Below are 26,002 nucleotides of genomic sequence, written 5' to 3' on the forward strand. Positions count from 1 at the left end.
CGGATTGCAGTAGAATGCCACTTAATCGTCCCCCTTGATCATTTCCAAGCATCAATGTCTCATGTGTCTTCTTTAAAGTCAAAATATTTTGTATCTGTACAGTGTGAAACAAAATATAAACCCTTTCACTGTGTATACTCAATATGGTTCATTATATAAAAAATACCGCCATCTGCAGACTCAGCATTAAAAAAAGACATCCAGATATGCTGTCAGCTGTCTCCTGCTGGTGTCGTCTATACCGGAAACAAATGAATAATATTAGGTTTGTGTTGCATTAATGTGGCGCCACCTGCCTGGCCGCATTGCTGGAACGTCACGACGTGGTGCAGAAAAATAGTCAGCATGAGGCAAGTGTTAACTGCTACATCTGTAACATATATCATGCATACATTAATCCCAAGTGAAAATCGAATAAATTTGATGAATCACTTTGCTAATTTTTATAATGACAGTAAGCATTTATTGTTTGAATTTTGTAGAGTTTTCTGCAGCAAGTCCCTAAAACTATAATGTCTGTCCAGGGCCGTATTTGGTAGATACCTTGGAAAAAAATTGGTAGGGGTCCCCTCCTCTTCCAGATTTAAATGAATTCCGGTGCACACCAGCAGCTATGAAGGATACTGGACTTAAATCAGGGATTCAGAAAAATTATAAATGGCGATCAAAAGTTTTGTTCTTATCTCCATTTGTGACGGCTGCTACTGAGGTAATTAAAGGGTCCTTCATCCCTACTGGAGGTTGGTAACAATCCATCGACTTCACAAAGTCTTATGTGTCTAGTACCATTGCTCGGTATCTCAGTCTCACCACATGGATCTTCTTGTACATGGACCAAGGAGTGAGGGTATGTTCACACGGCCTGTTTTCAGACGTAATTCTGGCGTTTTACGCCTCAAATTACGCCTAAAAAAAGGGCTCTATTACGTCTACAAACAGCTGCCCATTGCTTGCAATGGGTTTTACGATGTTTTGTTCAGACGAGGTGTAATTTTACACGTCGCTGTCAAAAGACGGCGTGTAAAAAGACGCCCGCGTCAAAGAAGTGTATGTCACTTCTTTAGACGTTTTTGGAGCCGTTTTTCATTGACTCCATTGAAAAACAGCTCTAATTACGTCCTGAATGGACGCCGCGAAAAGCGTGAGTAGTTACATAAACGTCTGAAATTCAGGAGCTGTTTTCACCTGAAAACATGAAAACAGCTCCGTAATTTCAGACGTAATTTGTTAAGACGTGTGAACATCCCCTGATTCTTGCTATTGTGCAGTCTAGTCAAAAACAAGCAGTGTATAGCTTCACACATTAGGTGGACTAAGGCCCTTTTCAGACGTATGGACGTTTTTCGGATGTAATACGTGTGCTTTTTTGTGCCCGTTTTATGCACGCAACACATAGACCTCCTGCAGTTCATCTGAACCGGATTTTGAGCAGCATAGAAGCCTAATGTGCTCGAACTCCAATTCTGATAAACTGCTTGAAGTCTGAGATTTGTATTCGTAGTATAGGCGCAAAAAAACACTCGTATTACGTCTGTTTGAAAGTGGCTTTTCCGAGAGGGAAACAAGTTAACACCAGAGGTGACAGAACAAATATGTAACAGAAATATCTAGACACAGTAGAATTTTTTTAAATGATTCCGAAGATTTTTAGTGTGATCTTGTTTTTATGTTGCAGTTTTTTTCCAAGCGCTAAACCGCAACATTGAAATTAAGTTTTGTCATTTTATTAGCACCAAAATGATTCATGTGCCGGGTGTGGGAATGACAGAGACCCCGGGGCATGTGCCGTAAATTCCTATAATTCGCCCCTGTTTATGTCATCGCTCTCAAACATCTGACAGTAGATGCAGAAGAAGCTGGAAATCTCCTCTATATATGCAGTGCTGCTTGTTATACATTGTAGAGATACATCCAGTATTACTGCAAGAGCCCTTCTGCTAAATAGACGTATAGGCTGCCAGGAGGCCGAACACAATTGTCACGCAAATAATTATTTGTTATGTCCCAGTGTACACATCCCCTTCATTGTGACATGAAATACATACATTAATGATGTATTGGAGTGAAGCAGACAACTTTGACAATGTATGGCGTCTAGAGATCACGCAGACACCAAGGATGTTTTTTCTTCATTTATTCATCAATACTGTAATTCTATAAAGCTCCTCAGTCGGACAAGACAATAAGACGACTTCACTGACATTCACTCTGTAAATTAAATGGTTTGTATTCAGCAGGAGATATAGTCAAAACTTATTCTGAGGCCTATTAAATGGAAAATATACTTAGATTATTAGCAGTCTTTTCTTTTAATGAAACTTTAATTAGGGTTAATCTGTCACCATGGGGGAACGCTGTCTTTTAGGCCTGGTTGGCAAGGGTGGAGTGAAATATGGTTTAAAGTAGAAGCAAAATTCCTTATATATTTTTTAAGTATTTACATCTGTATTTATTTTTTCATCTCAGTGTTTTTTCTGCTGTTTAACCTCCCACAAAAATGCTTTACCGTACTTGTGAAAGCAAAATACAAATGGACAACTGTAGAAGGGGCTGGAGTAATAGCGGGGTTCACTGGCTAGTGTCGCCCACTACTGCAAGCTCCTTTACATCGGGGTCACTAGGGTTATGCCTAGTTTCCCCTACCTTTCTCTTGTATTAACGTTAGTCTACTTACTTTGCTACTAAGTAAAGGAATACAATTGCATAGTAAATAAAAGGTAATATTTATTATTACAAACAGTAATCACTCTTAGATATAAAATACACCAAACACAGTAAATAATCACAGTATAGTATCAGTGTATCCCATTACACATAATAACTTAATATGTATTGAATACACTGACACTACACGTGGTACAGTATAAACAAGGTATCACAATCCAAATCTATACCACCACCCACTTACCTAAACATACATATATACGTTGCATTACAATACATACACACTCACTATTTCTGTCCCACTCCCTCCTAAATATAACTGTCCCTGTACACTAAGGGTTAACAAGAGAGGTGGGGGGGATAAAGGGTTACCAGTGGATAATCAGGTAAAGGGTTAACAATGGGAACCTGGGATATGCAGGTAATGTGCAGGCAGGTGGGAAAGGTTTAACTAGGGATGTACCAGGGGTGGGGATGTACTAGGTAAATGGTTAACCAGGGGTTGTGCAGATAATATGAGGGTTGGAAGGGTTAATGTGCAAGGAACAATGGGAGAGTTAAACCAGGGGAAATGCTTAAAGGGGAAGGTAAGGGTTAACTCAGGGGAATATGCAACAACCAAAGTTCAAATTTAGGGATCATACACATGACAATATTATGGATCGGAGTTGTATGGATAGGCAATATAGTGCCCATAGACTGCAAACGGCCAATACTGTACCTCCATGGGCCTAACATTTTATACTGAGGTTTTTTTATTTTTACTTAGGCCTCATGCACACAAACGTGTTTTTGCGGCCGCAATGCACACGTAAACCTGCGGGTGAATTGCGGACCCATTCATTTCTATGGGCCCATGCACACCACCATGCATTGGCCGGGAGCCAGACCGCAAAAAGATAGGACATGTCATTATACGGGCCCCATTTCCGGTCCGGGCTTACTGAAATCAATGTGTGCACGGTTCGTGATTTGCCGGCGGACCGCGGGTGACACGTCCATGACGCAATCACGGGCCGTGCACAAGGCTACAGTTGTGTGTATGAGGCCTAATTCGCATTGTCTTGAAAGGGAAGAAATGGTACCAAGCAGGATCCCATGCTGTATGACAAAGTCGTTTACCCCTAGAACATTGCATCTAGGTAAAAAAAATATGGTGCCTTATAAAAGCATCGTATTGTAGTTGATTAAATATATACGGGCTGCTAATATAGACGCATTGGGCCTCCTTGTGCCACCACACAGGATTAATGTACACCACTTTGACATGTGCATAAACCCTAAAAGCTTATTCACACCTGTGTATTTTGTCTTGTGTGGAGTTGGTGGAGAATAATGGTATTCTGGGGAGATGTTCACTCCTCTGTATTCTCATATGGATGTATTTTGACAAGAACTGCATATTTTTCAATATGCATCGTGCTCTATTGGATGATTTATATTGAGTGTGGGGGGGGGGATAAGGTGAGCAACATAGTTCCATTCTTATAACAGTTGTGCGATCTATAGGACCAATTGAATTACAGTATTAATGCTTCTGCAACAAGAAAGAAGAGGCTGGACGGCAGCGCGGAGGGCTTAAGGGGAAGCCTCCATGACTGCCATAGGAGGGAAGAGAGCCAATAGGGGAAGAGGTAGTTGGGGAAGGGGAGGGAACGGAGAGGGGAGGGGACGGGGGCAGTTATCTGTTCTTCCCGCTGTTTTCGGCATTGAGCCGGAAGCATCGGGAGGAACAACAGGTAGCTAGCTGAGCTCCCACCGTTAGTTTCTTACCTCCCGTGGCAGTGTTAGGATGGCTTCCCTGGCCGCAATGTTCGAGCAGCTGCAGGCTGCAGCGGCTTTTCACGATCCGGGCTGGCTAGAGGAAACAGTGGCAGGGCTAGCCCGGATCCCTCAGGCCGGCCCGTCGCGCTCTTTGTCGGCAGCCGGCATAGAGGCGCCCCCTTCCCCCACCCTTTTCACGGGCGTTAATGTCACTACAGCAGGGGGAGAGCTAATCCCCGCGGACCCTGCTACAATAAAGCAGGTGGTGGCGTCGGGAGCGGTGGCTCAGGCCAGGTCACCACGCCGCTCCCGGCGGTCCCTTCCACCAGAGCGTCTGAGCCCAGACATGGCCCCGCGGGCCCGGCGTCGCAGGGGGAGCCCTTCTAAGGACGCTGCAGGCCAGGTTGCTGGGATGGGCGCCTCCTCCCAGGGCCTGCGTCCTGGCAGGAATCCCCAGCCGCGACGGGGCTTGGCGGCTAACAGGGAGTCGCAGGCCGGGCTCCCGATCACACCCCCGCCTTCAGCCGCAGTATGCAGTGTACAATCCACGGCCGCCCCGCATAGTGATGTACCGGCCAGGGGGCAGGCTTCCTCGAGATCGTCGGGGAGGACGACAAGATCAACGCCGACGTCGAGGCAACAAGTCCGGTCGGAGGTTTGGATCCCTACAGTCGGGCGGCAGGTGGCCGGCCCCTCGTTCAGCATGTCGGGGTCCCCATGTCGTAGATGTCGGTGTGAGAACCAGTCAGCACCAAGAGAAGATTTGGATGAGAGCTGGATGAGACGCAGCGCGGTCAGGATTTTCCGGCTGGCGGGAATACAGCGCCTGAGCAGCACGGTGAGTGTGTAACTCCAACGTTACCGTATCCAGCAATTTTCATGTCGGGTTGTGAGGGGGGGTTAGCAAGAGCGGAAGTTGCGGCTGTCGATAGTGGTGTAGTCGGGCGCGATGGCTTAGCTGATTTGGTGGGTTGTTTGCGCGAGTTAGTGGGGCGTTTAGATAGGGCAGCGGCCCCTGTAGTTCCTGTGGTGTCCCCGGCGGTGGTATGGGAAGGTCAGCGTGATGTATTGCCGCGGTCCGTGGGTAGTAATGTTGCGGGGGTGTCAAGAGAAGCGGTAGCAGTGTCGGTTCAAACTGAGGCGCAGAAGGATGGGGATAGAATTAGGCTTGATGACCGCGCACGGGGGGAGGTATATGTCTGTTTTGAAGGTCCGTTAGATGCTCACTTGAAGCAGGAGGTGAGGGACCGTATTTGGAAAGATGAATATGTGGAGATATTTTCTCTTCTGCCGCTTGCTAAGTTCAATTTGGATAAAAGCAAGCGGGATGAGAGTAAAAAAGATGAGGAGGAACGCCGGCGGTATAGGCTTATTCCGCAGACGTTCGTGAACTGGTCGCAAGCTTTCGCTATTCTGGCGAGCGTGATCGGAGAAAAGGCGCCGGAAAACTGCTCGGCGTTGTTCTGTTATTTCGAGGCCATTGGGGAGGCGTATAGGGCGTACGGTGGGCAGGCGTGGTTGAGGTATGATGAGCAATTTCGGCAGCGGAAAGCGGTGCGGCCGGCGATCCAGTGGGATCAAAAAGATATTGCGCTGTGGTTAAGGGTTACGGCCCCAGTTAAGCAGTCCTTTCCCGGGAGCGTTGGCCAAGGAGGCCAGACGGGTCAGTCCGGACAGGGTTCCGGTTCAAAGCTTGGGTTCTGCTGGCAGTTCAATGAGGGCCAGTGTAAGTTCGGGGCCTCATGCAAATTTAAACATGTCTGTTCGGAGTGTAACGGGTCCTCTCATTGGGCTGCAAAATGTATGCGGAAAGGGAAACGGTCAGGTCCTCGGTCCTCCTCCTCTGGTCAAGGGTCGGTCTCTGGTGAGGGTGGAAAGAATGGCACCGTATCTAACTGAATATCTGGATAGGGCTGCAGCCAAGTTAATTTTGGAGGGGTTTTCGTTGGGTTTTGTTATTCCCCCTCCTCCGTATGAGGTGCCGGTTACGCGGCGTAATCTTAAGTCGGCTTATTTGCACTCGACGGTGGTTTCAGAAAAACTGTTAAAAGAAGTTTCGTTGGGGCGCATGGCCGGTCCTTTTGTCGAGCCTCCGGTTGTGGATTTGGTTGTATCCCCCTTGGGAATCGTGCCGAAGCGGGAGCCCCATAAATTCCGTTTGATTCACCATTTGTCGTTTCCCAGGGGAGCGTCGGTTAATGAGGGGATAGATCACGATTTATGCTCGGTGGTTTACACGTCATTTGATAGAGCGGTGGCGTTGGTGCGAGGGGCGGGACAAGGGGCATTGCTGGCAAAAACAGACATTGAGGCGGCTTTTTGTTTGCTGCCTGTACATCCAGAAAGCCAACGGCTGTTGGGTTGCTTCTGGAACGGGGGGTTCTACGTCGACAGGTGTCTTCCAATGGGGTGTTCTCTTTCATGCGCATACTTTGAGGCGTTTAGTAGCTTCGTGGAATGGGTGACGAAGGGTGTAGCGGGGGTGGACTCGTTGATACACTATCTGGATGACTTTTTGTGTGTTGGCCCTAGCGGTTCTCCAGTTTGTGGTAACCTATTGTATTGCTTGCAGAAGGTTGCGTCGGATTTCGGAATTCCGTTGGCACCCGAAAAAACTGAGGGCCCAGTTTCCACCATCTGTTTTTTAGGGATCGCAATTGATTCGGTCGCTATGGAGTGCAGGCTGCCTGAGGATAAATTACGACCATTGAGGCAGGAGGTGAGGCGGGCCTGCCGACTAAAAAAGATCACATTGCGCGAACTCCAGTCGCTGCTGGGGAAGTTGAACTTTGCCTGTAGGATTATGCCAATGGGCAGAATTTTTAGTAGGCAGCGACGGCGGCAGCGACGGCGGCTATCAGGGCTTCCCATCATTTTGTGAGGCTTGGTGGGGAACACAAGGCAGACCTGCAGGTATGGGATGAGTTCCTTGGGCAGTATAATGGTAGATCGTTGTGGATGTCCCCGGTGCAAGAAATGAGTGACGTGGAGTTGTTTACGGATGCGGCGGGGTCCGGGGGTTTTGGCGCATATGCGGGGGGTCAATGGTGTGCGGGGAGCTGGCTGGACAGCTGGGTGAGCAGTGGGCTGACGCGAAATCTGGCCCTGCTCGAGCTGTTTCCCATCGTGGTTGCAGCGACCATTTGGGGGGACAGGCTCAGGGATAAAAAGGTTCGTTTTCACTGTGATAACATGGGAGTGGTGTTAGCAATTGACAACTTATCGGCCTCATCTCCACCGGTGGTTCAGGTGCTGCGTCATTTAGTGTTGGTGTGCTTGTCGCTAAACGCGTGGGTGGTGGCGGTGCATGTGCCAGGGGTGTCCAACTGTATTGCTGATGCTCTTTCTCGCTCACAGTGGGATCGTTTTCGTCAATTGGCACCGGGAGCGGATGCGTCCGGCTTGGCGTGCCCGGAGCATCTCTGGGAGCTGGTTTCGGTCCCGTGGAAGGGTTGATTGAGCGGTCGCTGGCTAGGGCAACTTGGAACGCTTATTCGGCTTGTTGGCAGCAATGGGAGGATTGGGTAAGAGCATTGGGCAACGTCTGTACGGAGCAAGACAGGTTGGTGGCAGTGTTGTATTGGTTGGGTGATGCGTGGGAGGCGGGGTTTTCGCTGGCTAAGGTGAATCGTTTCGTGGCAGGTTTGGCGTTCGGTCTCAAATTACGGGGTTTCCATGATGTATCCAAGCATTTTCTAGTGAAGCAGGCGTTGAAAGGATTGCGGAGAGGCAGGACTGAAGCGGATCGGAGGCGACCGGTGTCTTTTGCCCTCCTTGGTTCACTGGGCGCATCGCTGGGGGCTGTTTGTAAGTCACCTCATGAGGTAGAGTTGTTTAGGTTGGCTTTTTCCCTCGCGTTTTTTGGGGCGCTCCGAATTGGGGAGTTGGTCTCTCCTAGTAAGGCTAAGGCTGGGGGGTTGCGACAGGCGGATGTTGGTCTTTATCGGGATAGACTCGACTTGTTGGTGCGGCGGTCGAAGACTGATCAGTTGGGCCGAGGTAAGCGGATAGTGTTGTTTGCTCTCCCTGGATCAATGATGTGTCCGGTCGCTTGCATGGGTGCATTCAGGCCGAGGGGAGTGGTGCCGGAGGCGCCATTGCTCCGTCATGAGAATGGCGCGTTTTTTTTTTAAGTATCAATTTGATGCAATATTCAAAAAATGCTTGGCGGTGGTTGGGGTGGGGGACGGGTGCTACTCGTCTCACTCGTTCAGAATTGGCGCGGCTACGGAAGCTGGGCATTGGGGATTGGATGACGAGGGCGTGCGGCGGATTGGCCGCTGGGAGTCCAATAGGTTTAGGTCTTACGTGCGCCCTCATTTGTTATGAGTTGTATGATGTTTCTGATAATATGTGAGTTTCTTTCAGATCATCGCCCATGTTTGGTCTGGCTGTTAGGACATTCTTTTGTGCACTGGGGGTCACTGCGGGCGGATGTGCGCCCCGATGGCCGCCAGCTTCGCATTCCGCGTCGGGATGCGGTGTTACATTGGTTGGGATTTCGAGGTATGGTATGGAGCCGGGTATTGGCCGAGTTTCAAACATATGCTCGCCTGGATAGAGTCCCAGAGGTTTTGGTGTTACATGTTGGGGGGAACGATCTAGGGGTACGCCCCTTTCGTGAGCTAGTGTGGGATATAAAGCATGATTTGCTGTGTTTGTGGGCGTCCCATCCGTCCTTGATGATTGTTTGGTCGGACATAGTTCCGAGGAAGGCTTGGCGCCTGGCACGGTCGGTGGAAAGGGTCAACAAGGCCCGCATTAAAGTGAATCGGGCGGTGTCACAATTCGTTGCCAAGAATGGGGGCATTTGTGTTCGTCACAGGGATCTGGAGTCCGGGGTTGGGAACTATTGGCGTAGTGATGGGGTGCATTTGACCGAGGTTGGAATTGATCTGTGGAGCTTGGCCTTAGCAGAAGGAATTGAGAGGGCGGTGGTGGTGTGGAGGAACTCACAGGCTTAAGGTAGTCAAGGCCTGTTTCGCTGTGGCGGGGGGAGTCCTTGAGGTTGGTCAGTACAAAATGGTGGCGGGGTCGCATCGGGGGTATGCGTCCCCCAAAACGGTAGATCATTTGAAGACTTCATAGGGTGTTACCCCTTTGAAGTGGTCTTCTGGTGGAAAGTATATCATTTGAAGACTTCATCGGGTGTTATCCCTTTGAAGTGGTCTTCTGGTGGTTGGAGCCATCTGCAGAGGTGAGCGGTGCCTCCGAGCTGGTTTACGGCTGGAGGTAAAGAGTTGGTGGTGGTTTGCAGATGGCTAATTTAAAGGAAAATTCGGTTTTAAAATGGCTTCAAGGACTTCCCCTGCTCTGTTAAAGTATTAAAATATGTTTATGGTTAATTCTGATTCTGACCCATGTTGGGTCATGTGAATTAGAAGTGGAGTTATCCGAATGTTTCGGATTAAATTGCATTTAAATAATGTAAAATAAATAAACGGCTGCTGTGGCCAATTTCATATCCAACCTCGGTTGTCACGTGTCGTTATTGGGAGATGGGCAGGAGAAAGGGGTGAACAGGTTCATTAGGTAAAACATGGCATGACTCTACTTAGGCCAGTCAAGAAGGGGCTGGACGGCAGCGCGGAGGGCTTAAGGGGAAGCCTCCATGACTGCCATAGGAGGGAAGAGAGCCAATAGGGGAAGAGGTAGTTGGGGAAGGGGAGGGAACGGAGAGGGGAGGGGACGGGGGGAGTTATCTGTTCTTCCCGCTGTTTTCGGCATTGAGCCGGAAGCATCGGGAGGAACAACAGGTAGCTAGCTGAGCTCCCACCCTCCCGCGCTTAAGTTAGGGGTTGGCCTGGGGATCGGGGTGGCTATGATTTTGTTATTTGATTTATGTTGTATAATTTCATAACTTGTGTTTCTCATTTTTCTTTGGAGCAGGTTCGGATGTCATGGCAGCTGGCGGGGGGAGTCCTTGAGGTTGGTCAGTACAAAATGGTGGGGGGGTCGCATCGGGGGTATGCGTCCCCCAAAACGGTAGATCATTTGAAGACTTCATCGGGTGTTATCCCTTTGAAGTGGTCTTCTGGTGGTTGGAGCCATCTGCAGAGGTGAGCGGTGCCTCCGAGCTGGTTTACGGCTGGAGGTAAAGAGTTGGTGGTGGTTTGCAGATGGCTAATTTAAAGGAAAATTCGGTTTTAAAATGGCTTCAAGGACTTCCCCTGCTCTGTTAAAGTATTAAAATATGTTTATGGTTAATTCTGATTCTGACCCATGTTGGGTCATGTGAATTAGAAGTGGAGTTATCCGAATGTTTCGGATTAAATTGCATTTAAATAATGTAAATAAATAAACGGCTGCTGTGGCCAATTTCATATCCAACCTCGGTTGCCACGTGTCGTTATTGGGAGATGGGCAGGAGAAAGCGGTGAACAGGTTCATTAGGTAAAACATGGCATGACTCTACTTAGGCCAGTCAAGTGTATAGAAACTGCATATTGATACAACTTTGCAGCAACACGCAACAATTTTAATTCATAGTGAATACAAAAACAGCGGGCAGACAATGGTTGCATATTTTCCTATGTACTTTTATTGGAGCAGGAAATTGTTGAGATCTGCAGCAGTAAACGGCATTGTCCATCACTGTGCTGTGCAACTTACTCTTAACTAATGTTGTGCGGTTAAAGACATTGTGGCTCCCCGTTCTATGTACAGAATTCAGCAATCGAAGCAGCCAATATATAATGCAAGGCTATGAACTTTTCTATTCAAAATGCCTCTCTATATTGACAAAAAAAATAAAAACTGATATTGGCATCACTTACTAATGACACCAAGGAACACGCTAACCAATATTGAAAAAAAGGAAGTTCTGCATTTTAATTATTGCATTTTCTCATATTACATTAAAAGGAATGTACACCTTCCAACCAGTTTTTTTTTAATTACTCCAATGGATATAAAATGAAAAATAAAGCAACTTTGCAATAGGTATCATAAAAGGGGTTTTTCCATGAGGGACATTTATGATATATCCACAGGATATGTCATAAATGTCAGATAGATGCGGGTCCCATCTCTGGGTCCCACACCTATCTCTAGAGCGGGACCCCCTAATCCCCGTTCTAGCTTTTTGTGCTCACGCTGACTCCCAGCCACTTCCTGATTACATGGTTGGTAGTTACGGAAACAGCGTAACTCGCTGAGCTACTCTGTTTCCATAACTCGCATAACAGTGAATGGCAGTTACGGAAGTAGAGTAGCAAGCGAGCTACACCGTTTCCGTAACTACAATTTAGTTCTATGGGGCTTACGGAAACAGCGTAGCTCAGCCAGATATGCTGTTTTCTCCTTCATGGTCGGAAATCAGCCGGAACACAAGGAGGTAGAACGGGGATTAGGGGCCCAGTTCTAGAGATAGGTGTGGGTTCCAGAGTTGGGACCCGCATCTATCTGACATATAGGACATATCCTGTGGATATGTCCTAAATGTCCCTCGTGCGAAAACCTCTTTAACAGATCCTATGTAGACCTAGGTGTCTCCATGGTAACAGACAACAAACAAGCTCTGTGTAGTCTGGTTCTGTAGTCATACTCCCTACAATCTGTCGCCTACTGCCCGCTACAAACTTTCGGTGGGTTAAGAAGCAGGGGATAGATAAAAGGAGGTATGACTGCAGGATCAGATTACACAGTTTGTTTTTGTTTGTTTGAAACACATAGGTATGCATAAGAGCTGTAGAAAATAAAACAATAGGACATTTTTAATCAAGACCTACTGCAAAGCTCCTATACTCTGGAAAAAAACAAAAACCTTCAGGCCAGTTTGAGACTAATATTATACGGCACATTTTTATAGCTTGTAATATGGCCACAAACCTTGGCCCGATCACGGGTCTAATGACCCAAAACTAACAACATCATGGATCCCCCAATCAGACCAGGATTGTTTTGCTTTTAATACCGGTTGCAAAAATCCACCCACATTATGCTTGTCTGAAACCAGCTTTAAAGCTGAATAGTAGTCATTTGAGTTTGGTTGGCAAGGATACACCTTCTTACAGCAACCCCCTTTTAAATGTCATTATCAGGAAGCACATGCCTAGCAACCAATATGTCTCAAATTAAGTTTTCCGGTAGAGCTATATTGGGATTGAGAGCAGGAGATAACAGGAAGCTTCTAGCTACTCAAATAATTTTTACCAAGTTTTATGCCATACTTAATTTTTTTTCAAACCCATTAAAGGGAACCTGTTAACAGTTTTCAGCCCTCAAAATGTCCCCGGCAAGTGCCACATTCAGTGCTCTGGGCTATCTGCGCTGAATGCTGTCAGCCACTCCTCTCTTCTCTGAATGATGGCTCTAGCGTCCAATCTGCTAACCGCTAGGACCATGACTAATAGCCGGGAGTGGCCCTTGGTATCGCAGCATCGGGGATATCTCAGTCAATATAGGGGTATCATTACACTACACTCCTTACCGTGTATCTAGCTCTGTCAGCAGTTTTGAGGGCTCAAACTGTGACCGGTTCCTTTTAAGATTGAATAAAAATAAACTATAGACATCATGGGGGAGATGTGTATAATTTATAGCAAAGCAAAATTACAGAAATTATCCATAACAACCAAAATGAGAGTTCCGGTTTGATTGGTCACGATTGGCTAATACTCCTGTTTTCTTTGCAAAAGTCTTCATACCCCTGTGTAGTTGTAAAAATGTAATCTGATGTATTGTAACAAAAACATATTCATTATTAAAAAGAGAGACCTATAAACACGGGCAGTATATAGGTGCCATAATATGTCAACTTAATATTGGCAAATCCAGCAATGACATATAAAAAATGATCGGAATGAACAAAACTGCTAGTCTCACTCCCGGCTCCTCTTCCTACTGGCTTTATGATTAAAGACTGATCAAGGTTAATGCCGAATGCCTAGTTCTATAGAGAAGTGAAACAATTCACTATAATGTCAGAATAAAAAAATGTCTGAATGCAGTGCAATCAGAATCAAACTATACGCTGTGTAGACCTCAAGGTCAGAAGGAAGTAACAAAAGCATCTGCACATTTGTGGGATAGGTGAAATCCTTTCACATTAAAAATTTGTTGTTTCTTTTTCTATAACGCTGATTGTTTTAATTGCACAGCACAATAGATGTGTATACAGAACGACAGGAACTTAAAAGAGCACCAAACCAGAAATAGTTTCATAATTCCTTTAGTCTGCCATTATAGGGGTTTTCTGACATTCTGAAAAGCCCTAGTATAAGCTGTGCATGGAAAAAAATAACATACTTCAAATCCCCTGCCATTTCCATGTAAACAATTCTGTGTTCCCCCACTGGTCTTTCTTTACTTGGTTGCAGAGATAAAGTGTCATATTGACACATGACCAGAACGAATCACTGCCGATGTGTCGCCATACTGACAATATCACTGCAGCCTTATGTACGTCATCCCTGCAGCCAAGTAAGTAAAGATTTCCAGAAAGACATTTGGTATGCTGCCTGTTAGGTGGCTCATAGAAGTGCTACTGGGTAGTCATATTGTTAAGGCCAACATAGGCATCAGATCAGCTGGGCTTTAGTAGGTAATCTCAAAAACGGGGGTGTCCAGGTATGTACATTTTAGGGAGATGTAGAGCTCAGTGGCAACAAAGGGTAGAGCGCTGAACAGATCTATGCAACCAGCCAAAGATCTTTTTTTCCAACATGCCTGTATTACATAGAAGAGAGGGGACCCCATAACAAAGATAAAGATAGGCCCGCCAATAGATTGCTAGGTTTTATCACCAAGGACAAAAGGGCCTGGTTTCTTCCCATCCATTTTCTTTCCATGACTTATGGGCTACTAGCTCCTTGTTAGCTAACACTGTAGTTTCTCTCATGAGGGCAAGTTGTCAACATCCTGTAACAAAAGCATTGAATAAACCCAAGGCTGAGCCCCTTCTGTCCAATGTCCTCATAGCAGCCTCATGTTCTGCCTTTATGGTATGTACACCCCAGTTGACAGATTACTTTAAACCTAATTTCCCCTTTAAAGGGTAACTAAACTTTCCAAAAACTTTTGACATGTCATAGTGATGTGTCAGAAATTTTGATCGGTGAGGGTCCGAGCAGTGAGACCCCACCGGTTGATAAAACTAAGAGGCAGAAGTGCTTGGGTGAGGGCTGTGCAGCTTCGTTTCTGATCGGCTTTCCTCAGAAAGAGTAGCTAGCGGTGTATGGACCCCATAGATAGTCTATGAGTCCGTTCACTGCTCCCTTGGCTTTTTGAAGAAAGCCGATCAGAAATGAAACGGCACAGCACTCACCCGAGTGCTCCCGCCGCTTCCTTTTGCGATCAGTGGGGGCCTCAGTGCTCGGACACCCACTGATTAAAACTTCTTACATATCACTATGAAATGTCAAAAGTATTTTAAAAAGTTACGTTACCCTTTACTTCTTAGGACCGTCAAACTAAAAGGCTGACTTATTGTCCACATCTTGGTATCTTGCCTGAAAATCTGCTCTCTGGATAGAATACAAAAAAAATATAAGGTTTCAATTTAAACATACTGTTGTTCTGAACAAGACTGGTCAGTATTCTTTAGAATTTAATTTCCACATTTCGAAAGAATTTGTTGGAGGACACGATTCTAAAAAGTTACTAGCTGTTTTAACATTCACCAGAAACATTACCATTTATATTCCCATTTCAATTGAGAAAGAGACTGTCAGATTTTATGATGTCCCATTAGTATTGCTCTCATTTCTAAACACCCTTTACAAACTCAGTAGAGTATTTAATCAAGGTGATTGACTTCAAGATGCGTGCCAAGTCACTTTCATCCTTGACCTTCAACCCAGGAGATCAATAGCCTTTGCCACTGCCAAAAAAGACAGCTCTATGTGCCAAGCATAAAGGTCTATTTTTCCAGGTTTTACACTCTAAATCTTTAACAGAATTATTCAGTAGAAACCTCTTAAAAGAGAACATTAAAATAAAGAAGTTGCTTTGGAAAAAAAAATGTGATTTGATCTTTTTTAGACAGGAATGTCTGTATATTTTAGTGTATTATAGAGAAAGGACTTTCTTTGAGCACATAAAACAGAATTTGTCAACAGAAAGTCCAGGTCTGTGTGTATTACTGGTTTACTGTAGGGTATTTGGATTGAATAAGTGCAATAGAAAAACTAAAATTAGGGCTCATGGCAGAGCAGTATACACGGAGCCTGTATGACAGTTCACGGAGGGTGTATTGTTCCCTAGTTTGGAGCCACACAGCCTTCGTGTGCTGTCGTACAGGCTTTGTCGTAGAGCCCCCATACACCACTATGGGAGCCCTATAACAGTTCTATACAAATTAGCCCTTACAGCCCCATAAAGAAAGGGAGAATTAAAAAAATATAAATAATGAACTTACTTTAAAGGGGTATCCCTATCTAAGACATTTATGGCATATCCACCTGAAATGCCATAAATGTCTGTTACATAAGGGTCTAAATTCTTGATTCAGCACCTATTACCAGAAAGAGTTATCCGACCCCCACCCTGCCTGCATCTGGGCAAAGAATTAATAAAGAGGTGGTCAATTGCTCAGCTGTTTCTATAATTCAATGGGCGCAACTATAGCCGTAGCATCCATAGCAGCCGATATGGGGCCCAGATGTTGAGGGTGCTTACTTGTAGGGAATAACTGGCTCATGGCTTTCATCTATCTAGCATTATTATGTGGATTTTATTATATATGGTGCTTCTATCCATACCTTTAATTATTGCTTACGTTGTGGTTTCAGTATCCTTCCACTAGGTGGTGGTCCACCTCATTTTGTTATGGGGTCCTATGATTTTTAGTTACGCCCCTGTGTAACTCCCATATAAATCAATGGAGAGAGCCACCCTCATCCAGGCTGAGAACCAAGGGAGAGGTGGCCGCTTGTTCAGCTGTCTCCGTAACTCCCATAGGAATCAATAAATCTTGGCGACATGCCACGTACTATTATGTTGTTGTCGTCAAGGATGCAGTACAATAAGAGATGCCATGACAAACTACAACTTGTCCAGCAAAAAAGAAGCCCTCATTTATAGAACTGTGTCTTCTTACAGTATGTGGCCGAGGGGCTTTGGGGTCCCCTCAAGCACCAGGGTCTGGTGGGATTGCCACCCCTACACCCTAAATGAGTACAGTTTTTTTTTTTGCATAAATAATTAGTACATGTAAATACATGGAGCCTACAGGCTTTGTATACATTTTTATAAAACTCCTCACTCATTAAAAGAGTTAGTCTAGTATAATACAGTAAATAATATAAGAGATGGAGGGGATGGAGAAGATGCTGCAGCAGTGTCTATGTAAGTGAAATGCTGTGAGAGGGGAAGGGGAGGAGGATGAACCAAGTTTCAGCCTGTGCGCGAGACTGATGCTAGGAGGCATCTGATTGGCTCAGGGCACACAGCACAGCTCTTATATCATACTAGGAAGAACCCACCCACTCAGCAAGCACAGAAGGAGCATGTCAATTTACAAAAATCAGCAGACAGAGGGAACAATCCTCCAAATGCAGATTATACACATTTCCGGCTGCACTACTTTGAATACACATCTACATCTGCCTATAAAGGGATTATTATTTATTTATTTATTTATCTATTTATTTTTCACGATAGGTACGCTTTCAAAACTTCCAGAACTTATATTTACTGTTTGTTTGCATTATTTTTTTTATCCTTTATGAAAAATAATACGTACATTGACCACGCAAGAATCAACAGACGTTATTGATTTCATATGGTAGAATCTATGTAGCGAACTTTCTCATTATTCCCATAGAATACTCGCATGCATTCCATTATGCTTTTTAATGCAGGATACATAAAGGGGACATGCTCTAACAGGAGAACGTCTATCCCTATGGAATAACAGGATCCTGAGAAGGGATGAAGTACAGTAAAATATATTCAGCCTTCTCAGTTTCTCCTCTGATATCTACTTCTGTAGGTTCCCATGTGTACACAGTACTCCTTAGAGATTGATGGTCTTTACACAAGTATTATCTCCCAGAATGCAGGAGCATTGAGAAAGAAAAACAAATATATTCCCACAGCCTAAGGCTCTTTTTTTCTGCTACACATTAAATTTAGCACAATTTTTGGTCACTGTTTTTACTGTATAAGCTAGCAATTCTTTTAAATAATAAACAAGGTAAGGCGTATTTTATGTGATTGTTAGGCCTTGTTCACACGACGGATCCATGAGAAAAAAAAATTCTTTGTCACATGCCATATTATGGAAATATTATAAGAGGGAATATGGTGCCTCATGGAGACACTAAATGGTGGCACAAAGTGTGCCTAAGTGTCCATGATACAAACCAGTAGTCACTCTGTGTGACATTATACAGGGTCCATGCACATGGCATTGCTACTCAAGTACAGTGTATTTGGAAAGTCTTCAGACCCTTTCACTTTTTTCACATTTTGTTATTTTGAGGCCTTGTGCTAAAATAAAATAAAAAAATAAACTTCTTCTGCATTCAATACCCCATAATGACAAAGTGAAAACAGAATGTTAGTTCTTTGCTAATTTATTGAAAAGGAAAAGATAAAATCTTGCATTGACATAAATATTCAGACCCTTTACTCAGGACTTAGGTGAAGCACCTTTGGCAGTGATAACAGCCTCCAGTCTACTTGAGTATGATGCCACAAGGTTTGCACACCTGGATTTAGGGATTTTTTGCCATTCTTCTCTACAGATCCTCTCATGCCCTGTCAGGTTGGATGGTGACGTCGGTGGACAGACATTTTCAGGTCTCTCCAGAGATGTTCGATTGGGTTCGCGTCAGGGCTCCGGCTGGAATACTCAAGGATATTCACAGTGTTGTCCCTAAGCCACTCCTGTGTTGTCTTGGTTGTGTGCTTAGGGACATTGTCTTGTTGGAAGATGAACCTTCGGCCCAGTCTGAGGTCCAGAGCACTCCGGATCAGGTTTGCATTAAGAATATCTCTGTACTTTGCTCCATTCATCTTTCCCTCAACCCTGACCAGTCTCCCTGTCCCAGCCGCTGAGTAACACCCCCACAGCCTGATGCTGCCACCACCATGCTTCACTGTAGGGATGGTATTGGGCAGGTGATGAGCAGGGCCTGGTTTCCACCAGCCATATTGCTTAGAATTGAGGCCAAAAAGTTAAATATTGGTTTCATCAGACCACTTTAGGTGCTTTTTTTTTTTTTTTTGCAAACTCCAGGCAGCTTTCATGTGTCTTTTACTGAGAAGAGGCTTCTTTTTGGCCACTCTGTCATAAAGCCCAGATTGGTGAAGTGTTGCAGTAGTGGTTGACCTTCTGGAAGTTTCTTTGTCACCTCTATTACCAAAGGCCCTTCTCTCCCGATAACTTTGTTTTGTGGAGCGGCAAGTTCTAGGAAGTCCTGGTTGTTCCAAGTTTCTTCCATTTAAGAATTATGGAGACCACTGTGCTCCTGGGAACTTTCAGTGCAGCAGAATTTTTTTGTACCCTTCTTCAAATCTTAGCCTCCACCCAATCCTGTCTCTAAACTCCATAGGCAGTTCTTTCCTCCTCATGGCTTGGTTTTTGCTCTGATATGCATTGTCGGCTGTGAGACCTTATATAGACAGGGGTGTGTATTTCCAAATCATGTCCAATCAAATTAATTTACCACAGGTGGACAATCAAGGTGTAGAAACATTTCAAAGATGATCTAGAGAAATGAGAGGCCTCCAGAGCTAAATTTCAAGTGTCATAGCAAAGGGTCTGAATACTTATGTCCATGCGAAATTCGACTATTTAATTCTTAATACATTTTCAAAAATTTTCAAAAATTCTGTTTTCACTTTGTCACTGTGGGGTATTGAAGGTAGAATGATGGTGAAAAACGTGAATTTTTTTTATATTAGCACGAGGTCTCAAAATAAGAAAATGTGAAACAAATGAAAGAGTCTGAAAACTTTCTGAATGCACTGTATATTCTGAAATTTGTGGATAGTAGAAGATACCGCACCCGGCTTGTTATTCTAGCAGAATGAGCACACATCAAGGGCACCGACAACCTTATCAAAGATGAGATTCCTTCAGATCAAGTGCATCAAGTTTTTAATCTTGGTCCGCACCCATGGATGTTATTGTCATTACATTCTTCAGATGGGCATCTTACATAGTTCAGCCTATTTACCACCATGAGGTTTAAAGAAGCACTCCGGCTTTTTATCCCGCCCGCATTTGCAAACGTAATGTAGTGTAATACAGTCATGTGTATTGACCTGGTGCTGTATTTCATGGGCCCTTCCGGGCCACTGTGAGGGTCATATTATTTGTATTCTGACAACCCAAATTCTACAATGTCTACTATAGAAACCAGAAGTCAGTCTCTTAATACAAATCTATGAAACTCACATCAAGGCTCTCATAGACTTGTATTGACATCCAGTTCCTACAGCACACGCTATAGGATACAACATGTCAGAGTGAAGACTGGGGCAACTGTAGTATCATTAGTTACAGAGAATAGCAACCTGCTGTGATGACATTAGTCACAGGCAAAGTTGACCTTGGTCTTCCAAAACAAGCATCTTTGCTATGTAGAAGGCACCGGCAATTCCATGATTGGTCAGTGTCGCTGCCTTCATACACAGTAGAAAAGAATAGTAGGCACTACAAATAGATATGTCGGAGTGCCAGTCAATATGTGCAAAAAATAATGAGCACAATATAGGTAGGTCAAGAAAATACATAGCTAAGACTGCACCTCCTGTATGAATGAAATCACTTTATTACAACATTATAAAAAATAAAAAAACAGACAAAAGTTAAAACAACTAAAAATTGCACAAACATGTGCCGGACCCAAGTCCCGGCCCCTGGTCAGGCCACAGGCCACAGGATCACTCATGGAGAGAAGCAATCATGCATCATAAACCATAAACTCACAATGTTGCGAGAGACAAAAGACCCCCTATGACAAGAAGCAATGCATATAGATGGTATGCAAGATACAAAGACATATGAAATACTATACAACCAATGAGGGCTAATAGATGGTTATGGCCTTATGAGGAGCGCTCATTGAGTGAAGTAGTAGAGAGGGGGCAATACACCAAAGCTGTCTTCTGTCTGGGGTGTCCAGCTGTTTCTGACAGCCGGGTATTCATCCTGCATCTGCTTGAATCCCGGAGCAGATCTTATAAACCTGCGCCATAAATTTACAGCACGTCGTCGTTAATTTCTCTATATCTAGTGCACGCAATCTCATGAAGATTAGGTGCAATTTTTTAGCAAGCCAAATAACAATCATTTCCTATTACTATTACCTACAGCTACATTGTTATAGATAATGGATCCAGGTTCACTCAGGAATGATGGGATGATTAACATACCTACCCCAGATATTCATTATTATTATTTTTCATTCAATCAATCCATTTCCATGGCGGTTTGGGGAGGGCGTTTTTTTATTTGCAGTTAGTCCCATTACGCCTACTTTTTAATAATGCTCTAATTTAAAGAAGACTTTAAGGGAAATCCGGACTTTTCATCATAGCACCCGCCCCCTAATTTTCTATCATTCTCTAGGCTTCTTTTACATCAATTCTACATTTTTCCTTATAATACAGCATCCTGTCAGCGTCAGATCGGACACAGTCTTGGTTTTTAGATTTCATACTACCTTCTATTTCTTTTTGTTGCTAACAATCACATAATGCCTCAGACAAGTATCGTCAGTACTATCTCTATCTGAAAGATCTACCTGGGGAGAACTGTGTGGTAATCCTTCACTCAATAGTATCCTAAATAAAATTAGAGATTATAAGTATAGAGCTAGAGAGGCTGAGCTGTGATCTTATTTTAATCTTTCCTCATAACTAAGATTCCCCATGCACTGTATTAGTTTAGTTGCTCTTCTTTCTATTTTGCCAACTCCAGGGCATCCTTTCTATGAACTGGAGCCCAGAACTGAACTGCATATTCTAGATGAGGCCTCACTAATGCTTTGTAAAGTGGTAATATTATATCCCTGTCTTGAGAGTCCATGCCTCTTTTACTACACAACATTATCTTGCTGACCTTAGAAGCAGCTGATTGACATTACATGCTGTTATTTGGTCTATGATTTACAAGAACACCAAGATACTTCTCTACTGACTCTGAATTTCACAGCTTTGTAAAGTGGTAATATTATATTCCTGTCCTGCGAGTCCATGCCTCTATTACTGACTCTGACTTTCACAGTTTTGTAAAGTGGTAATATTATATCCCTGTCCTGCGAATCCATGCCTCTTTTAATACACAACATTATCTTGCTGGCCTTAGAAGCAGCTGATTGACATTACATGCTCTTATTTGGTCTATGATCTACAAGAACTAGATCCTTCTCTACTGACTCTGACAGTTTTCTTCCCCTAGGATTCACAGAGCATGGAGATTATAAATACCCAGATGTAAAATTTTGCATTTCCCCTCAATGTTTAAAAAAAAAAAAAAAAAATCAATGGGATGTCAGAGGCGGAAACTGCAGCAAGAAAGAACATGCTGGATTTTTTTTCAAGCGAGCGGCCAAAAGCCAGGAAAGAAAATGTCTCTGTTTCCCATTGAAATCCCAAAAATGTCGGCGCTGGTTCCGCGTCAAAATTAGCGCCAAAAAACTCTGTGTGAACTGACCATTACTTCTATAATGTCTCTCAAAACACACATGGAGAAAAGAACAGTTTGCTCCCTATCTCTTTGTAGCACACCCTCAGAAATTGCACCAGATGGGAGGACATCATACAGCAGTACCGAACAGTGTAGTTGTGAATCCAGCACTGGGGTGAGATATAACACTTACTAGAAGCTACAGCAGCATCTCTGTGTGTCTCTCTGAGGGTATGTTCACACGGCCTATTTACGGACGTAATTCGGGCGTTTTGGCCCCGAATTACGTCTGAAAATAGCGCCTCAATAGCGCTGACAAACATCTGCCCATTGAAAGCAATGGGCAGACGTTTGTCTGTTCACACGAGGCGTATATTTACGCGCCGCTGTCAAATGACGGCGCGTAAATAGACGCCCGCGTAGAAGAAGTGACCTGTCACTTCTTTGGCCGTAATTGGAGCCGCTATTCATTGACTCCAATGAATAGCAGCGCTAATTACGGCCGTAATTGACGCGGCGTTCAAGCGCCTGCACATGTCGGTACGGCTGAAATTACGGGGATGTTTTCAGGCTGAAACATCCCCGTAATTTCAGCCGTTACGGACCCTCGCCGTGTGAACATACCCTTACTCTCTCTCACTCTGTTTCTGCTCACCCCCATTCTCCAATGGGCAGCTGTAACCTGATCCTTCAGTGAGCTAATAGTACATTTTGTCTTGAGGAGACGGATTTAGCAATAAATTAATTGTGAGTGAACAGTTAGGAGTGGAAGGGGAAAGAAAAGGAGCCTGATAAGTGTAGATAGAAACATTTTTTTTAATTATAAGATATATTACCAAGTTTCTTATATTCACTTGTACTAAGTTTGTGGAAAATGTAAGGACTAATTAAGTCAGGCTGTGGCTAACAATGGCCCCAGTGTGGTGGATCTGATATCTAGTGATAAAAACAGCAAGGAAAAGAACAGATGTCAGGCTGAAACATGGAATTCTTTCATGGAACACGTAGGAAACTTTCGTTTTGAGCAGTTTCCCTTCAGACTTCCCCTCTTTAGAACTCTTATCTGGTAATAAATTTACTTCTTAAAAATTATTAATAAAGATGATAAAAATTGATTTGTCTACCTTTAGATTCCCACTAAATTGGCTATTTCCCCTCATTTATTAAGATTTAATTCTAATCTACATAAGATGGTGGAATCAATTCGCCAGCCTTATTATTTGAAGTTACCCAGGCTTATTCCTCCTTCCTCCTGTAGAATCAATGGAAGACAGAATATTTTAAAAAATTGCTCTCACATTATGAATGTGTGGAATATAATGACACACTCTCCATTCCCACAGGATTATATTATTTACAACATTGGCATAGTAGAATAATCCAAAAACAGATAGTCATTTATGTATTTGTTTTGTAAATATTGTTGACATTTTTATTGAAGATAAAACACTACAGAAAGTAACGGAATGGTTGATGGGTCGGACAGCATAGTCATCATTGACCAGCTTTGAGGAAACATAATTTCCTTATGTCTTAGCATTAAAATAGTGACGAGACACATTTTATTCTGCAACGAGGCTGACACGCTCTCCCCATGGAGAAAACATTAAAACACGAAAATCTAATCTCTAAAAATGTTCTGCAAATGGAACTTTACTATACGCTCCCCAGTGAGCTCAATGAATGGTGTTTTATGTATGACACTGTAATTAGGCACAGTATTTACTTGTCAGCCGAAGCAGCTCACAAGCCTTTCCCATAAGTGTTCTCACCTATGGAGCCATGAGATGTCGGGGGAATCGGATGTGATGAAGACAAAGGCTTTACAAAGTTATGTGTCAACAGCCATAAATCAAGTGTAATATGTGAAATTGTGAAGTCAATCACTGCACATTAACGCCTTTTGTGAACTTTGAGGGACTCCACCGCTGTGTGAATATAGAAACTTGATGTATAAGGACAATTTATAATAATTATTACATCAGACTATAATAGTGTCTGACATGTTAAACATATATCATCAATTGTTTAGGAACTTGAGTTATTCTCAACTACTTCTACAAAGTGTATGCATGAACGCTCACAGGGATTTTTGATTAGAGGGTCTCCGGGACTTAAAAAATGGATGTCCTGTTCTTAGGTTAGAGCATCAATGATTGGTTGTTGGGGGTCTGACCTCTGCAAATCAGCACAATGAAGGGGCCACTTCGCTTGCGCCTTTCCTTCATTGTTTACACAGGCACAACGGCTGTATTTGCGGCTATGGTTGGTACTGCAGCTCGTTCTATTGACCGGAATCCGACTAAATCGGACGAGATGCAATACCAGGCACAGCCACACTTATGGATGGGACGCTGTGCCTGCGCAAACAATAAATAAGTGTGCACTGCATTCTGACCAGCGGGGCTCCCGATGGTCGGATCTACACTGTTCAAATATTGATGGCCTATCCTGAGGCTAGGCCATCAATGTTTAAATCCCGGAGAACTCTTTTTTATCATATTAATCTAAACTTTAAGGCTGGGTTCACACGACCACATTAACGTCCGTAATGGACGGACGTATTTCGGCCGGAAGTCCTGGACCGAACTCAGTGCAGGGAAACGGGCTCCTAGCATCATAGTTATGTACGATGCTAGGAGTCCCTGCCTCTCTGTGGAACTACTGTCCTGTACTGAAAACATGATTACAGTACGGGACAGTTGTCCTGCAGCGAGGCAGGGACTCCTAGCGTCGTACATAACTATGATGCTAGGAGCCCGGCTCCCTGCACTGAGTTCGGTCCGGGACTTCCGGCCGAAATACGTCCGTCCATTACGGACGTTAATGTGGTCGTGTGAACCCAGCCTAAAGAAGACTATATTTATTACACAGATTGCAGAGACTAAACAGGGTTTATAAGAGATGAGCTGTTCACAGGTTCGATAATTTACCACTCGTCAAACTTTCCTTATTTTCTATCATTTAATTCTTTTTTTTTTTTTGCCATTTAAGACAATTAGGCTAAAATAGGGAGCCTCTAATAGGAACCTTCATTGTTTGCTTCCAGGGGGTCCGGGTCCAAATCTATCCTGGTCACGTGATGGACAAACAGGTGCATGGTTCAAAGATTTGTATCCCCTGGAAGTAAACAATGAAGGTTCCTATTTAATGACAGCAAGCAGAGATCTTAAAGAAAGTTAATATTGTATACAGAAAATGTATTAAACAATTGTATACTATTTCATTATACAATTAATAAGCTTTATTTGCTGAAAACATAATACACCCTTAATATATTTTAACAGGATTCAAACCATGTAACTACAGACTGTAGGGCTTGAGAGTCAGTAAGAAGAGCTATAGATTAGGTAAATTTACATGCCGCTAATACAGCCATAATTTATTAAAGCATACCTCACTCCTGACTGTGCTCCTAAATCCTTATAAGCAGTAACTGTGTGCAGTCCTTGTCTAGTAATCTCAACTTCATGTTCCAGACTCCTGCCAGTTTATGGGACTAGCAGGGTTGGCGTTAGCACCTGGCAAGTTCAGGCAAATGGCAGGACCCACTACAGGAAGGAGGGATCACTGCTGTCTGACCTGTATTTAAAGGAACAGTGTCATCACAAATTATTTTTTTATATGTTAAAGATGTTAGTGCTTTATTAAAAACGTTTATATTTATTTGTGTGTTTGTGTTTTACTTTTTCTTATTTTTACACTTTTTCTTCCCTATGGGGGCTGCCATTTTTTGTTCCATTTCTGTATGTGTCGATTAACGACACATACAGACATGGAATACGGCAGCCACAGTCCCATAGGGACTGCGAACGGCTCCCGTCCCATTCACTTGTGTGTACGGCGTCTGTGTGGGAACTGCGCATGCGCCGCTCCCACACAGTCCAATTTGAAATTGGCGTCGTCCGGCGCCATTTTCCTGTGGACCGGAAGTCGCGGCCGGACAGTAATATTACTACTTCCGGTCGCGGCTTCCGGACTTGTGCACTT

Source organism: Rhinoderma darwinii, chromosome 5, assembly GCF_050947455.1.
Source record: "Rhinoderma darwinii isolate aRhiDar2 chromosome 5, aRhiDar2.hap1, whole genome shotgun sequence".
In the NCBI taxonomy this organism is placed as follows: Eukaryota; Metazoa; Chordata; class Amphibia; order Anura; family Rhinodermatidae; genus Rhinoderma; species Rhinoderma darwinii.